The 15,358-nt window shown below is 41.0% G+C and overlaps 1 protein-coding gene across 3 annotated transcripts in view; it reads right to left on the bottom strand.

The window, feature by feature from the left end:
- Positions 1–15,358, bottom strand: part of ATXN7 (ataxin 7) — a 131,277-nt gene that overhangs the window by 115,468 nt on the left and 451 nt on the right. The window contains exon 1 of one of the 3 annotated variants that reach the window (XM_081246309.1): positions 14,662–15,054. The exons of 1 other annotated variant lie outside the window; for it this stretch is intronic. The gene's annotated coding sequence lies outside the window, so the exon portion shown is untranslated. Of the gene's footprint in view, positions 1–11,529; positions 11,662–14,661; positions 15,055–15,358 lie in introns of those variants that run through there. One more of the 3 variants, XM_081246310.1, reaches the window with a different exon arrangement.

Genomic DNA, 15,358 nt, shown 5'->3' on the forward strand with positions numbered 1-15,358 from the left:
TATGCTAATAAAATAGTTAGTGACCTCACCCCCCGCCTTTTTTTTTTAAATAGAAAATAGGCTGGAGCCAGCACCTAATGCTGATTTTCTGTCATCTTTTTCTCACTCAATCTGATTAAGATTTATATTCAGTAAACATTTCTTGAGCCTCTTCTGTGCACTAGACAGCACACTATGCCTAGTGCTTCCAATTAATCCTATAGATTCAAAAGAAATTAGCTCTGTTCCCATTTTTCCCTCCCAGCAGAGTTGTTGAAGTTGTTGGAAGATAAGTCAGGCCTTGACAAAGCTGAAGGCACAAAACGGTTTGGAGAAGCACATGGTTTAGTGTGTACTTCCAGAGTTGTCTTATAACATCTTAGAAAAGATAATAACCTCCTATCTGTAAAATAGATATAATCAAACCTACTTCTCAGGGAGAATGCATGGAAAGCAAAGCCCCGGCCCACACTATGGATTCTGTAAGAATTAGCCTGTGTTCACGCTTTACGTTTCATCATAATCACATCTAGGAAACACTAGGACTGTCCAAATAGGGTGTGCCATTGCCTTTTTTTCATTGCCAGTTTTACTATCTTTGTAAACCCTAAAATCATGATCTTTTAAAAAAAAAAGTCAATTCCTATGCCCCAGTCAACCTGTCTTTGATAAGTAAACGATGCCCATTCATTCAAGAGGCACGGACCAGAATGGACAGGAAATATTAACGAGAACAGCTAACAATGCCTGAAAGCTTATTTTGTGCCAGACACTGTGTGGATGCAGCACGCCAGGCCTATGAAATAGGTATTTTAATTGTCCCTAATTTCCAAATGAGAAACTGAGGCTAGAGAGGTGAAGTAACTTGTGCACAGGTGCCACCCCTCTGGGCTAGGCATACTCTTACAGAAAAACCATAACCAACAATAACAGAATTATATCAAACAACTGAACATAAACATCTGTCCCTTACCTCACACTGGTGCTTCCTTTTCAAACACTGTTGCACTAGGTGCTACAGTGGAATGAAAGAATCAGCTAAAATGTATCCTTTGCTACAAAGATGCAAACTGAGAGAGCTTTGGACACTTCTGCCCCCAAAGGGACTCCAAACTGAGACTCCCTACTTCCAAAATATTTTCAATAAATAAAACCCATTGAGGTCTCCCTACAGCATTTTACAGAAAGTAGCAACTCCCTGGCTCAGTTTGCAAGGCGCTTCACTCTTTGGCCCCAGTGATTGCCTCAGGGCACTCATACTACAGGCCACTTCTAGATGCAGCTAGCTTCTTCAGGGCTCAAGTCATTACCTCTCCATCTAAAGGGAGTTAATCACACACACTGATTCCCTAAAACTGGTTTAAGAGATCTCCAGCTGGCTTCCTCATTCATGTTAACATTCCCAATCTGGGCATCCATACTACCTTGTATCAAGGACCTTCTTCCCTCCTGGATTTACCCCCAGGACAATCACAGGCCTGGAAAAGAGCAATCAGTTTTTGGAATTAGATCAGGATTTAAATCCTGTTTTCTACTTAACAAACTATGTGACCTCAAGCAAATCAGTTCACCTCTCCCGATGAGAATTAATGGAGGAGATAAGACCAATAAAGCAGAGTGCCTAGCACATACTAAGTGCCATTATCACCATTATCCCCATTCTACAGATAAGAAATTGAGTCTCCAAGTGGTGAAATAACAAAGGTCACAGAGCTGGTGAGTGGTAGGGGCCAGGGCTTGAAACCAGTTTTTTCCTTCCTTCTACAACTCTTTATTGAGCACCATGCTTGGCACTTAAGGACATAACTGTGAAACAGACAGACAGGTACCTTGCTCTCATGGTGCGTACATTCTGCTAAGGAAGACAGCCATCGAAACTTTACACAAATAAGTGGAAAGGTGCTTGAAGGAGTAAAAGCAGGGTACCTGAATACATATGGGTTTGACAGAAAGTAACAAGATCCGTGGAATTTGTCTGGAAGGTCAGGGAAGGCTTCTATGAAGAGGTGGCACTTAAACTGGGATCAGGAGGGCCCAGGAGACAGAAGAGGTGTTCAGAGCTGAGGGTGGCAGCAGACTCTCCAGGCAAGGGAAACTCAAGAGAAGAGACTCTGAGAAAGCATGTCATATTCGAGGAACTAAGAGGCCAGAGCACCTGAGGAGGCTGGAGAGGTAGGTGGGGCCAGATCAGAGGACCACGGTAGAACATGGTAAGGATTCTGGATGTCATCCATCACTGAGGCAACGGTAAGGCACCAAATGATTGGCTGCCCTTGATGAAACAGTAGTAAAATGCTTATTTTGACCCCAGCTCCCTGAGGTCAGGGCCATTTGGTATCTTTTTATCATCTGTACTTCTAGGACACAGCAAGTATACTTTCGATAAATATTTATGAGCCATATGAAAGAATCTTTGGGAAAGACAAACCACGTCTCCCTCTTTTTTTTTTTTTTTTTTTTTTTTTTGTGGTACGTGGGCCTCTCACTGTTGTGGCCTCTCCGTTGCGGAGCACAGGCTCCGGACGCGCAGGCTCAGCGGCCATGGCTCACGGGCCCAGCCGCTCCGCGGCATGTGGGATCTTCCCGGACCGGGGCACGAACCCGTGTTCCCTGCAACGGCAGGCGGGCTCTGAACCACTGCGCCACCAGGGAAGCCCACGTCTCCCTCTTTCTAAGTCCACAGCCGATGCTTCTATTAAAGTTCCTATTGCTGATTATTATTAGATGGGTGTGAACCTCTTTTCACTGTTTGGTCATACGTTTCTGGAAAGCAGAGTAAATATCTTATTTATTTTTCTATCTCTCAAAGCCAAACAACAGTTATGGATTGAAACATATCCTCTTTTAACAGCTAAAAATCTCTTCTTCTATTTCTAGATTGTCTGAGTAAGAATCTCCACCCTACCTTAGTGAAATAGATCTGAAGGGATAATTGGCAAGGATAAAAAAAAAAAAAAGCTCTGCTTTCTTTTTGCAGCTTAATTTTAACAACAAAAACCCATCTCACCAATGTGTGATTGAAATTACTATTTTTATATTTTAGGATAAATCACTTGTACAGTTCGCATGCATTTTTTTCTAATCTTAGTTTAATTTTAACCAACAACAAAATGCCCCAACAGAAGGTCTTTCAGTGATTTTCCAATTCTTCTGAGAATTGTTCACATTATCTCTTTGAATATTTAATAACTCTGATAAGGGTAGGGTAACTGTTTAGGCTACTTATATTAAAATATATAACTGAGTCATAACCAATAGCTCATATACTTGAGGGTTTATTTTGGGATTTCAGGAGATGAGGATGATGAGATAAAATGATGAAACTGGGATTATGAATATGCTACTAGGTTGTGCTAGTAATTTTCTGTTTGATCCTTTTTCCATCCCCAGACCAATTTTCTGCCATTCTGGCCCTGCTCTGTGCCCCAGAGGCTGACCTCTATGGGTAGCATCACTAGGTTCATGCAGTCAGGCTTCCAGGTGGGTTTGGCCAATAGAAGGCACTGGAAGGAGATCAAAGAGGAAGGAAAGAAAGTGGGGGAGGGGAGTGTTGCTTCTTTATTCTCTCCCTGGTCTGGGCTGCATTTTCTGGCAGTGGCTGAATCCCTCCAGGGCTATTACGCCTGTCAGACAGCCCCTCCTCTTTGGCTCTAGCTCTCTCTTTGGACTCGAGGAATGAATGCTATTTCTTCTCTTTGCTCCTTTGCACCTAGCAGTGATAACAGCTTCTCATTGCTGTTAGTTTCTGGGTGACAGGAACCCCATGTCACCCTTAACTCTGCCCACTCTCTGAAAATTACCCCTTCATTAAAGTCCTGAACCATCAGAGTTGGACTCTGTTTCCAGCCAGAACTAAGAATTCAAACCATAGACTTGTAAAACCAGTAGTCTCCCTCCTTTGCATGTGAGCAGTTATCACAAAGGTTATTCATTTTCCAGAGCAATTCCTTCACACCAAGCACTGCATGTAAGCTCTTAGGTTTCTCAGGCAGAAGTGACACCTTTTAAACTGGTCAGTTCAAGAGAACATGAGAGGGCGCTCTTGAAAAACAGCTGGCAGAGTGGAGGGGCTGACACGTAACGATTCTCTAGGCAGGAGTCTGCTACATGTGAAAAATAAAATGTTTACAAAGAGATGCCACCTCCTCCTATTTCTCCCTGGGTTTCCTCTCCCTGAGGGCTTTGGAATCAAAGTCAGCACTGTATTTTCACACTGAATACCCAGAAGTTGTATCACTGCCTGGGGAAGTTGTCCTGTGTGTCACTTCACTTTGCTATTTTCTGAGACCTGAGGATCTGCTTACCACTAGCCAAGGCACACAGAAAGAAAAGCCAACCATCTTGTATTACTAGCCACCTGCCTGTGACCTTTCCTTCTTTCTCTCTTTCACAGGGTACGTCTGCACTAGGCAAAAGATGAACAGGATGAGAAATTCTGCTTTGCTCAGCCTCGCTTGTCTCTTTTAACAGAGCTGACCAGATTAGCACTTTTCCAATGGCAAGGACTGGCATATGCTTATACCATAATCTGCTCTGAGCTCCTTCGGATTTTTTTACCAAGGCGACTGGATTTGAGGTTAGATGTTAATCGAAATCACCTGGGAGTCTCTAAACACTCCACCTTGCTTTCACTTGGCACGACTACCCTGGAGGTTACTATATTTCTGAATATTGGGGCATTCTTTTGATCAATCAAGAGCTGATTGAAAGAATCCTTCTAGGAGGTTGATAAGAATCCATGGGGCTTATGTCAACAAGCCACTCCAACAAAGACTCCAAATGTCTCCGTCTGCAACCAGCAGGCATTCAGAGCTGACAGCAAGAGTTGCTAAGATAAAGACAGGCAGATACACTACAGTCTGCAGAAAAGATGCTCTGCTACACTTCAGCGAAAGCTGGCCAAAAAGCAAGATAGCCCTCATGTCCCACCCCAGGGGGGAGGCCTCTCTCTTCAGCCTGAAGGAAACACTGAGAAGCAGTGGAATTAACAAAACTTGGTTCTCACTGTAGTATATCCATTTCTAACACTTGTTACCCTTAAGTGTTCATTTCAAAGGATATTTTATTGGCAAACTCTATAAGCAGCTAGGTGGACACACATGAAATGTTAATAGTGGCATCTCTAGGTAGTAGCAGTATGAGTAACTTTTATTTCCTTCTGTGTATTTGTGAAATTTTCCAAATTTTCTACAAACACCTCTGACTTATGCAAATCAGGGAAAAATTATTAAACAAAAACCTTATAAGCATTCTGGAATTTCAGCTTTCTGTAAGAACCAAGTTTATGTAATTCTTGAAACTCAAAATCCAAGTTACCTTTCTTAGCTTTTGTGTATTTTAACATTTTCAATACTACTTTTTATGAACTATGTTTTCAAATTAAGAAACTATTCTAAATGTAAAAAACAAGAATGATAAACTGGATTTAATGTGTAAATTTTTTTCTGGGACACATCACAACCTTACCTGAGATAATTTAGACCCTTCAAGGTCAAAATTCACTATTTTCATACTCTGAAGCACTCCTAATACAGACGAAAAATGGAACTGTTTCTTTTTGTAAGAATACCACGCAATATCACATGCATGATATCATAAGCAATGATATGGCTAAGAGACTACAGATAAAAAACAGACTGGTGTTTCTTGCACCACAAATGTTAGCCAGTAAAAACTTTCCAGTCTATAGCTGATTAACACTTGACACCAGCTCTCTGGAAAAGAAAGCTAATCGTTGCTGGCAGTCAGCTAAAGCAACAGACACACTCAGAAACCTGCCTACTATGACATCATCACTGCTGTTTACTATGACAACTGATTTTTCAATTCAGTGCCATTTACAGTTCTAAACAGAAAGCTGGAATATGTACTAGCTTTCTAGGAGCTACCTTTCTCATCACTATAATAGCTAAACATGTATTATTCACTGTCTTGTGTTGAAATAAATTAACAAGGAATCTTAGAAACCATAAACATCTTTACTAGCTTCAGGAAGCTAGTAAATTTGAACAAGTGACTCCATTTAAACTGTCCTAATGTAATGGCAAATGGTCTCTTTTCCAACTTCGATTTATAGTTATAACTACCAGAACAATAATAATCAGCAGGGTGAGGAGTGCAGGGAGCAGAGACTAGAGTCTTAAATATCTCCTCTTAAGAGCAGCTAAGAGGAGATATTTAATCTCCTTTTGTGTTCAGTATTTTAAATTTTAAGGATAAAAAAGTGAATAAAATACAAAGCAATGAAAAATATGCATTTTTCAATGCAGAACTTTGTTAGCACTCTTCACGATTAAGTTCAAGGATCCTAAAGGTTAAAAATGTCTGCAAAAATGAGACCATAATACAAATTAGAAATGCAAGAGACCATGAGAAAATTAGATTTTTGACTAGTGTTGTTAACAGAACATGTTTAAAAGCTGTAGAAATCAGTGCCTGAAACAAATTAGAAAAAGAGAGATAATTTAAAAACTAGTGTTAAATGCTAAAACGAGGTTCTAAAGCTACAGAAAAGTCTTGGGACGTCTCTATGGCCAAACAAGAACCACCATATTGCCATTATGATCATGTTGATGGTTCAGACGACAATGAAACTTTAAAACCGAGGCGGAAAAGGCCTAACATACAATCCTGTTGTTAACAGAACACTGTCTGGAAACTTAATTAAACAAAAGCGTCAAGTGCTCCTCTCAAAATCTCTTGTAGTGACGGACCTGAAGAGCAGAAAACAGGGCAGACCATTTAAAAGAAGAGTCCAGGGGTTGGAAGGACAAGTGACTACACCAAAGGTGGTGATTACATCCTGGGGAAGTAAAAAAGGCCAGACTAAAGGGCTCCAAGAGGTACTTCAAAACCAGCTAATCATGGGAAGAAGAGGTGGGGTAAATCAGCGGCTTCTCGACTGGTTATCTGTGGGGAAATAAAAAGATCCTGGGACTCCAAAGCAAGAGTAAACAAAAGCGGCTGCAAATGACCAAGGAAACCATTAGATACCTCCATTACACACCAGTGTGCCCACAGTAAGAGGTTAATCGTAGGTTCACCCATCTCTAATTCAGCCTGGGACCTTGAGTAACCGGATAAGGGGCTTCTGCAATTGGTAAACCACCATTCTAGAACTGCCCTCAGCAAAGGCATGGGTAATCAAAGTACCCAGGGGTTCTCCTGCCAACAGTCATATGCTGCAAGGGTAACTGCTTACCTTTTCTAAACCATATTCTCAGCTAAAAAACAGGGGAAAATATGCTCTTCTCTGACTTCAAAAGATGAGAGTATAAAACAGGAAAATATGTGAAAATGCTCTGAATAAAATCACATTGTATTTGCACATTTTGCTGATTGAAGCATGGTTTAACTTATACTCTAAAGGCTATATAAACATAGGTTGTCCCTTCAGCTTATAAGCTGGAAGGTCTAAAATGTTTATTTTAAGGTATTAGCAAGAATACAATGAAAGCAGCTAGACATTTCAAGAAGAGAGAGAAACAAACGCAGAACAGTTTGGGACATTTAGTGCAGAGGCCAATAACAGTATTTATCTCACTGTGTCCTGAAGGGATCACACTATGCACTGGGTAAAAATGTTCTTCACAGGGACTCTGTTACCAAAAAATGGTTATATTACAGTCCATGTGCTTTTCTTCTAAAATATCAGGGAAATGCATACTGTTTTATAAAAGATTACCACATAAGAAATGGATAAATATGTTACTGCACTTTCAGTGGTAAGATTAGCTGAAATGGAAATAAGTGGTGTGGAACCACAAGATTGTGTCTCAAACTGGGGTTTAAGAGGCATGTAGGATTGGGAGGGAGCGAAGTGTTGCAAGTATTAAATGTGATAGATAATGCACAAAGTAACGCACACACAGAGGCCCACAAATGTTTAGACCGTGGACGTCCGTGGTTTTACCAGCCCTGCGTCCACATAATTGTTATTGGATAACAATTATCCAATGATAATTGCCCCAACAGGTACTTTCTTGGTGAGGCAGGAACCAAGGCACCTGCCAGCACGCAGTCTGAGCCTGAGAGAGACACACTCAATAGAGAGAGGGGTTAAAAACAATTGGAGAAGTTATGAAGTCTGGCACGCCGAGGACACTCTCCACCGAGTCCCGCTACGTGGATCCCTGAAGCTGCTCTGGATCTGATCCATTCTGAGGTCTGGTTCTTCAGCTCTATTGTCAATGCTGAGAGCTACACCACATCCTTCCAGCAACTTCCTTTTCACTTAAAGTGGCCAGATTTAGTTTCTGTTGCTTACAACCGAAGACCTTTAGCTGATTAGTCATTATTTTGAGTCTAGAAGATGCAATTTGCTCAGAGATTTGGGAGATAAAATTTAATTTGATTGGCAAGTAATTTAGACTTAATTTTATGGTAAAACAAAGGCATGCATCATGGAGTAGAATACAAAATTCATGTCGAATTTTAAGATAATGGATTGTTCTTTTGAGATTGTTAAAGATCTGCTTCCTCCCACTTCTCACTCTCTCTCCCTGCCCCATGCAAGTGTCTTTAGCAAGGGGTTTAAGAAGCACTGGTACAGAGATTAACTTTCCTTAACTTTTAGGATTTGATCTCAGGCCAGGCAAGACCTGTGGAAGAACTGCCCTGCCCTAACTGTAAGCAAAAAAATGATCACTGTTTTAAGCCACAAAACTTCGGAGCAGGTTATTATTACTCAGCAATAGATAACTGATAGATGTGCTTCATGAATTATCATAATATGTCTACATTCTTTTATTCCATGCATTTCCTAAAGTTTCCTAGGAAGGAACTCAACACTCCAGTGTTTCCAAATAACTGTCACAGGCAGATGTGGTTACACTTCTCACTCTTTACAGCCAGGTCAATGCTTCTAATTCCACAGAAACAATGAAATGTACCTCAGTCAGAATACAGAGGTTTAGGCAGGAGGTAGAACATACTCCAAAGCCCAGCTAACTTAGGTGAAAATAAAGTGAAAATTTTCTCCAATTATCATAGTTATACCACAAGGATGCAGGTACAAACAGGATTGAGCTGGAATTGAAGGTAACTGGCTAAGAGAAGAAAAATGAAGCAAAATTGCTATGTCTAAAAATTTAGTTTAAAAACTAGAGAACTCAAAACAGATTCTCCCTTTAACAGTTTCTCTGCCTGGAACCGCCTTCCATATAAACTTGAAAAATGAGCAAAACCCTCTTTTAAAAGTTCACCCCATACTATCTAGAGAAAATGCTTGCTTTAGATTACCATCCATTCAACAACTATTTACGGAGCACCAGCTCTATGCCTGTGAGCCCCTGAGCACTGCTTTTTTTTTTCCTTCTTCTTCTTTTTTTTGATAGTGATACCAGGGTAAAGGGAGCATGACTGGGTGAAACTAGACCACACACCTGTCTTGGTCAAGGTAACTGGTCTGGTTAGAGGGTTTAGGCCGATGAATGCAGCAAACAAGGCTCTGCCCTCATGCAAACCTATATCTAGAAGGGGGGAAATATTAGTAGCTAATATTATCATTATCAGCACTATTATCACTATCATTACTGTTATTATTATGCCCTCACCCCTTCCACCACTTCTTCCTCCTTAGGTACTGCTAAGTATCTGGCACACTCTGCTAAGCACTTATCACTTAATCTTCACAACAGCTTAGCATGGTATTACCCACATGTTACAGATGAGGAGACTGAGTTCTAACTGGACAAGAGCAACACAGAAAGTGTTGGAGCTCATGCTTTTAACCACTAGCCTATACTCCCTCCATGCATATGAATTCCTTACAGTTTTATAAGAATTTCAACAGGGGGAAAAGAATCCTTCACAACAAGAAATGAGGCACAACATACTCTCTTTATCAATACCTATGCGTCTGTGAGTGTTTTCAGTGAGTTTCTTCTAAAAACTGACATTTATTTAGTCCTGTATGGAATTTTTTTCTTTCCTGTTAGAAGAGTCTGGAAAATATTCTTGCTTATTAGTAATATATAAAACATCTTTAAAGGCATATGAGAAAGCATATTTCACTTCTCATTCAATACAACACAGACCATGAGGGAATGAGGCCTCATTTAGCCACATATAGGAGATGTTTTCCATTAGTATGTGTATTCTTTAATAACTTTATCATTTTTTCCTCATTATAAAAGCAGCACGTGCTACCTAAAACAAACAAACAAAAAAGCATAAAGAGAAAAGATCATCCACAATATTATTACCTAGAGGTAACAAGCTCTTATTAGTATTTGGTGTACATCCTTCCAGATACTTTCTTTTAGGTTTCTATACACAGGGCTTTCATCCACCTTAAAAATCACACATTAAACATATTCTCAGGCTATCCTCTGTTTTCCTGAACATCATTCCCATGTCAATAAATATCAACTCGCATCATCCTGTTTAAAGATTGCACAGTATTTTATTTCACTGTATGGATAAGCTCTAATTGACTTAATCAACCCTTTATTAATAGGCATTCAGATTACTTTCTGTGTTTTGCTATTACAAAAACCAGGGCAGTGAGGAGTCTGGCACACACATCTATGCACCCTTGACTGACTGGTTCTTTAAGATAAATTCCTAGACGTTGGCTTCCCATTTTATTTCATGACTTTGTTGGATTCATATTGCCCCAAGTGTCATCCAGAAAATATGTACCAAATTTACCTTTTTCAAAAGAAGGAAACCCTTAAATGTTAAGCGTAATAACATACTTTACATTTCTAACATTTAGATTAAATGGCCAAGAACTTTAAAACTGCAATTTATCACTAAGTACCTAAAATATCAATTCAGGCCTCTGATATTGCATTAGGTTTACATTTGGAGGAGGAAAATTCTAAAATACTCAATTAGTGGGTTTTACTTCCAGCATAATGTGGTTTTGAAAAGTTAAACTCCAAAAAGAACATATTTGCTGCAAAACAAGCAATTAGTAGATAATTCTAAAAGGCAGGAAGAGAAGTAAAAAATAATTATAGCAACCAGTAGGTCACCAAATCTGCATCCTATACAATGGCCAAGAGAAAAGGGTCAAGAGAGAGAAAAGGTGAAAACTAGAAGAAGCGACTCTCAGAGCTTCAGTGACGGCCGGATGAAATAACACACAGACATATACATCTACATGCTCTGTACACACCAATCCTGGAGCTAATCTCCAGGGGTTAGAACACAAGAGGAATCTTTGTGTGCTTTATTTGAGCAAACATCATGCAGAGGGGGGTGGAGGAGGCTGCATACAGGTAAGAGCAGCTCCTTAGCAGCTTGAGGCCTAGTATCAATTACTTCCCTTCCAGGGCACAGGGAGGGTAACAGGAACTTGAGGCGTAAGACAGCTCCAAAGGCACTGATTCCCTTCAAAACCATGACACAGGACAGGGCTCACTCATCAAGCTCTATAGAAAACTGGGCGAAATGAGAACATTTTTAGCAATAAATAATTTGCTGGTGAGTACAATGCGTGTGCTAAGAAGGTAAGGCCACACACCAAAACTAATAACAACTAACTGCACTGGAGTCTCATGCTAATGTGGAGGATGGGGGCATTAGATAAAGTCTGCATACCAAAAGCACTGAATACTTGAGATGGCAAATCGCTGCAGGGAGTGCTGCTTGGTGACTTCATAAACCTATAGGACTTCCGGGTCTTCTCAGCAAGGGGGTCAGCAAACTATGGCCCATGCATGGGTCAAATCCAGCCTCAGCCTGTACACACCGTGAGCTGCTGCCTGTACACAACATTTTTAAATGGTTGAAAAAAAATTTTTTTAATATTTCGTGGCATATAAAAATTATATGAAATTCAAGCATCAGTGTCCACAAAGTTTTACTGGAATGCAGCCATGCCAACTCAACTTTTGTCTATGGCTGCTTTCTCCATGCACTGACAGAGTTGGAAGGTGTGACGGGGACCTGGGTGGCCAGCAAAGTTGAAAACATTTACTACCTCATCCTTTACAGAAAGTTTGCTGATCTCTTTCTAGACCATAAAATCAAGTCATTTTTGAATGGTTCACAGCTCTCAACCTTGGTGCATGCTTATTAGTTTGGCTCTGACATACCCAGGATTTAGACATAGCCTGCCAGCCTAACAGAGAATGCAACCCCATTGTTAAGAAGAGTAGACAGGTCTAATAGGACCTATAGATGCTGGGGTACCTACCCATGATAACCAGAAAGATGTGAAAGGCTTTTCTGAATTGAAAGCAGGATGGTCCCAGAAGGTTTATGTGGGAATGAGTATGATTAAAGGTTTTCTCTTTGAAAGAACATATGAGCTATGTCCTTCTACAGATGAGAATAAAACCATCCTCAGAAGGGCTACCACCTTTGAGCACTTACTAGGGGCCTATGACTGAGCAAAGCCTTTTGCTTTTCTTATCTCATTTAATGGTCATCTTTTCTAGACTCTGAGAGGCTGGCTGGCTGGCTCAGGAAATGGGAATCAAGTCCAGGTTCGAGTCTAAAGCCTGTGTTCCTAACCACTCTCCAACTTGAAAGCAAAGGGCAAGAATGCTCACCAGGAATAAATGAGAGGGAAAGGGAAAGACCACAGGAATAGCGGAAGCAAGTTTATTTTTATGGCCATGAGCATTTCATTCATCTCTCTCTTCACTCATAATATCCTCTCTTCCTTCAGTGTTTAAAGAAAGGAAAATACAATTCACTTCTTCCAGAATCTTTGCTGGAAAGCAGTAGAGAGTGGAACTGAATGAACCATTCACTCCAAGAACTGGTTGTCAAGCTCAAGCCTCTGCTTATCGACCATCAATGTATTTGGTCTGAATTTTTAAGTATAATTGAGAAACAGCCACAATGCACCTAGGGCTAGCATGTCAAGCCCTTTATGTGTATGCATGGCTTATCAACTTGACAGACAACAGTTTGCTGTGGGAACAAAATAGCAGTGCTTTTGCACCCTTAAGACCACATGACTAGGTTAAGACAACTTTAAAAGGCAAGTGCTGAGCACAAAGATCTACTTTTTCTTATTTTTTTTCTCTTAAGAATTCTTCTAACTCCCATTTTATTTAATAAAAACATATATCTCTCATTAGGAGGGCCCAGGACCTCTCCTATAAAACTATAGACCCCTCCCCAGAAAAATACACATACACAAAAAAGATTAGGTCACAACTATAGGGGGTGCAGGAATCTCTTGAAGCCCACTCATGACTCCTTGAGGTCCACAGACAGCCAAAATAATCCTAGCTCTAAAAGCATATTACGAAATGCCCGTTTTACAGGACCAGGGTAAAGACCATAGAGCTAGCTCTCATCATCTTTTATAGTTTCAGAGGATAATATTAAATAAATACTCAAAGAAACTTCCTTAACTAGACTCTCATACTCTCAAAGAACAAATCTAATGACTTGAGTAAATCACCAAACCTAAAGTCATACATGTTCAAAGTCCAAATCAGTTTTCTTATAGTTTAAAATCTGCTACTTCTTTCTGCTCACAGAGATTTCCCTAGGAAAGGAAGAAATGTTAGTATGGCATAGAGCCTGAGTCTCTTCTACTTTAACATTCATGAACATGTGAATATATAATAAACTGTATAAAAGAAAACCACTTGTAAGATTTATTAAAAGATGTTCTCTCACTATATATGAGATGGAGAAAAGTCAATTAAAAGAGTGCTTAAATGTTCAACACAAAAGGTCTGTGTCAATGCAATTGCCAGTTATGCGGCTGACAAAGCAGATTTTTTTCAAGTTCAGAAAGGCTCAAATTTTGCTGTTTCCCACCACTTGAGTCAAGAATGTTCAGAAATGTTTATTTTCAGGTATACCTCAAACTTTAAAGTTTTTTCCAATCTCTCTTGGTCTTATTACTTCAGAAAATCCCTGGCACTGCCCAACAAAATACAAAATGAACTTATAAGTGTTTCGCCAGGACTCCATCTACGAATGATGGATAGCCTGCCTCGTGAAAATTTAAGTTACAGGGAGCAGTGATACTTTCCCATCAACAACATTAAGGATTATTTTAAGTCACTAGATACTGTTTCCAAATCAGTATTATGATGATACAGCCAAGTAACAAGTAACTTAAAAAGAACACCCTTTCACCACTTGACTATTACTTTTTTTTTTGACTATTACCTTTTAAACAACAATGATCCCCTCCAGAATGCCACTTGGGATAGACAGTCAACTGACAACTCAACTTACAATATGTAGTACTTAAGATTTAAAGTAATTCATCTTTTGGTTAGAGTGTCTTCTCTGCCTCTAAACCAAGAAAATGAACAGGATCCCAAACCCATGCACAGCCAGCATTTAGGCCAATATTTTTTCAAAACCAGGAGAGATTTCTCGCGGTGGGGGAGGGTAAGTTATACCTCAAAATATTCACTCAAGGTAATTTTTTTTGCCTTTGTGCTAAAAGTCAAAGGTGCTAACTCTTTAGAGAACTGTTGAAGAGCATTACTGAAGTTTAGACTTCATATATACGAATAAAATTCCATGCATACTGATTTCTCGCTAGAGGTGATACACCCTTCACTGTCATACATTTGCATATACAGCTCTTCCTCTACAACTAAGAGAAAACCGGGAGAATGAACCCAATTTGCTTAAGGAAACTGAAACAACCAAATCTATACTCGATAAATGCTTCATCCCTAATATGAAGAAGCGAGGTACCTGGGGGGCAGAAATATTGGAAAGTAACTCAATAGAACATCAAACCTGGGATGAAAACTCAGACCCGCTTCTTGCGGCTCACTGAATCGATCCCACTGGAGATCAAATCAGCCGGACTGCTGTTGCTCATTTCCTCTCGCCCCTCACCATCGAAATGTTGCCATTTGCGAGAAGCCCATCGAAGTTGAATCAAAGTGACTTTTGGGAAAAGATACCAGTATCGCCGGCAGTGTGCTCCAGAAATGTGTAACTCTACACACTAGGCATCGTTTCTCATCAAGCACCTCCCTCTCCCTTCACTTTCGACTTCCCCTTAAGATGGGGGCAGTTTTTGAAAATCACAGAAAAATAAATAAGAGCACCCCATCCCGGTCACCGACGGGGATTCCGGCGCCCAGGGAGGACGCCCGGCAGCCGGCTCCCAGTCGCTGCGCGAACTCCGCCCGCAGGTCGCTAAAGGTCTCGCGCCCCCTTTCCCAGCACCCGCCCGAGCCCCAAGGGGAAGGGGGCGGCCTCCGGGGCCGGAACCGCGCCACCTGGAACCCGGGGCCTTTTTCGCTCGCCGGCCGCGCCCCGCGCAAGTGTCCGCGCGCGAGACCCGCCCCGGCGCGCGTGGGCGCCAACTTCGCGGGGACCCTCACGCCGCGCCCCCTCTGTGAACGGGCTCCCCCGACTCCCGGGCTCAGGCGGGCAGGGCGCCCCCTCCGCTCCCCCGCCCTCCCCAGGAGAGCGAGCCCACCCC

Source organism: Mesoplodon bidens (genome assembly GCF_964165515.1).
Source record: "Mesoplodon bidens genome assembly, chromosome: 10".
NCBI lineage: Eukaryota > Metazoa > Chordata > Mammalia > Artiodactyla > Ziphiidae > Mesoplodon > Mesoplodon bidens.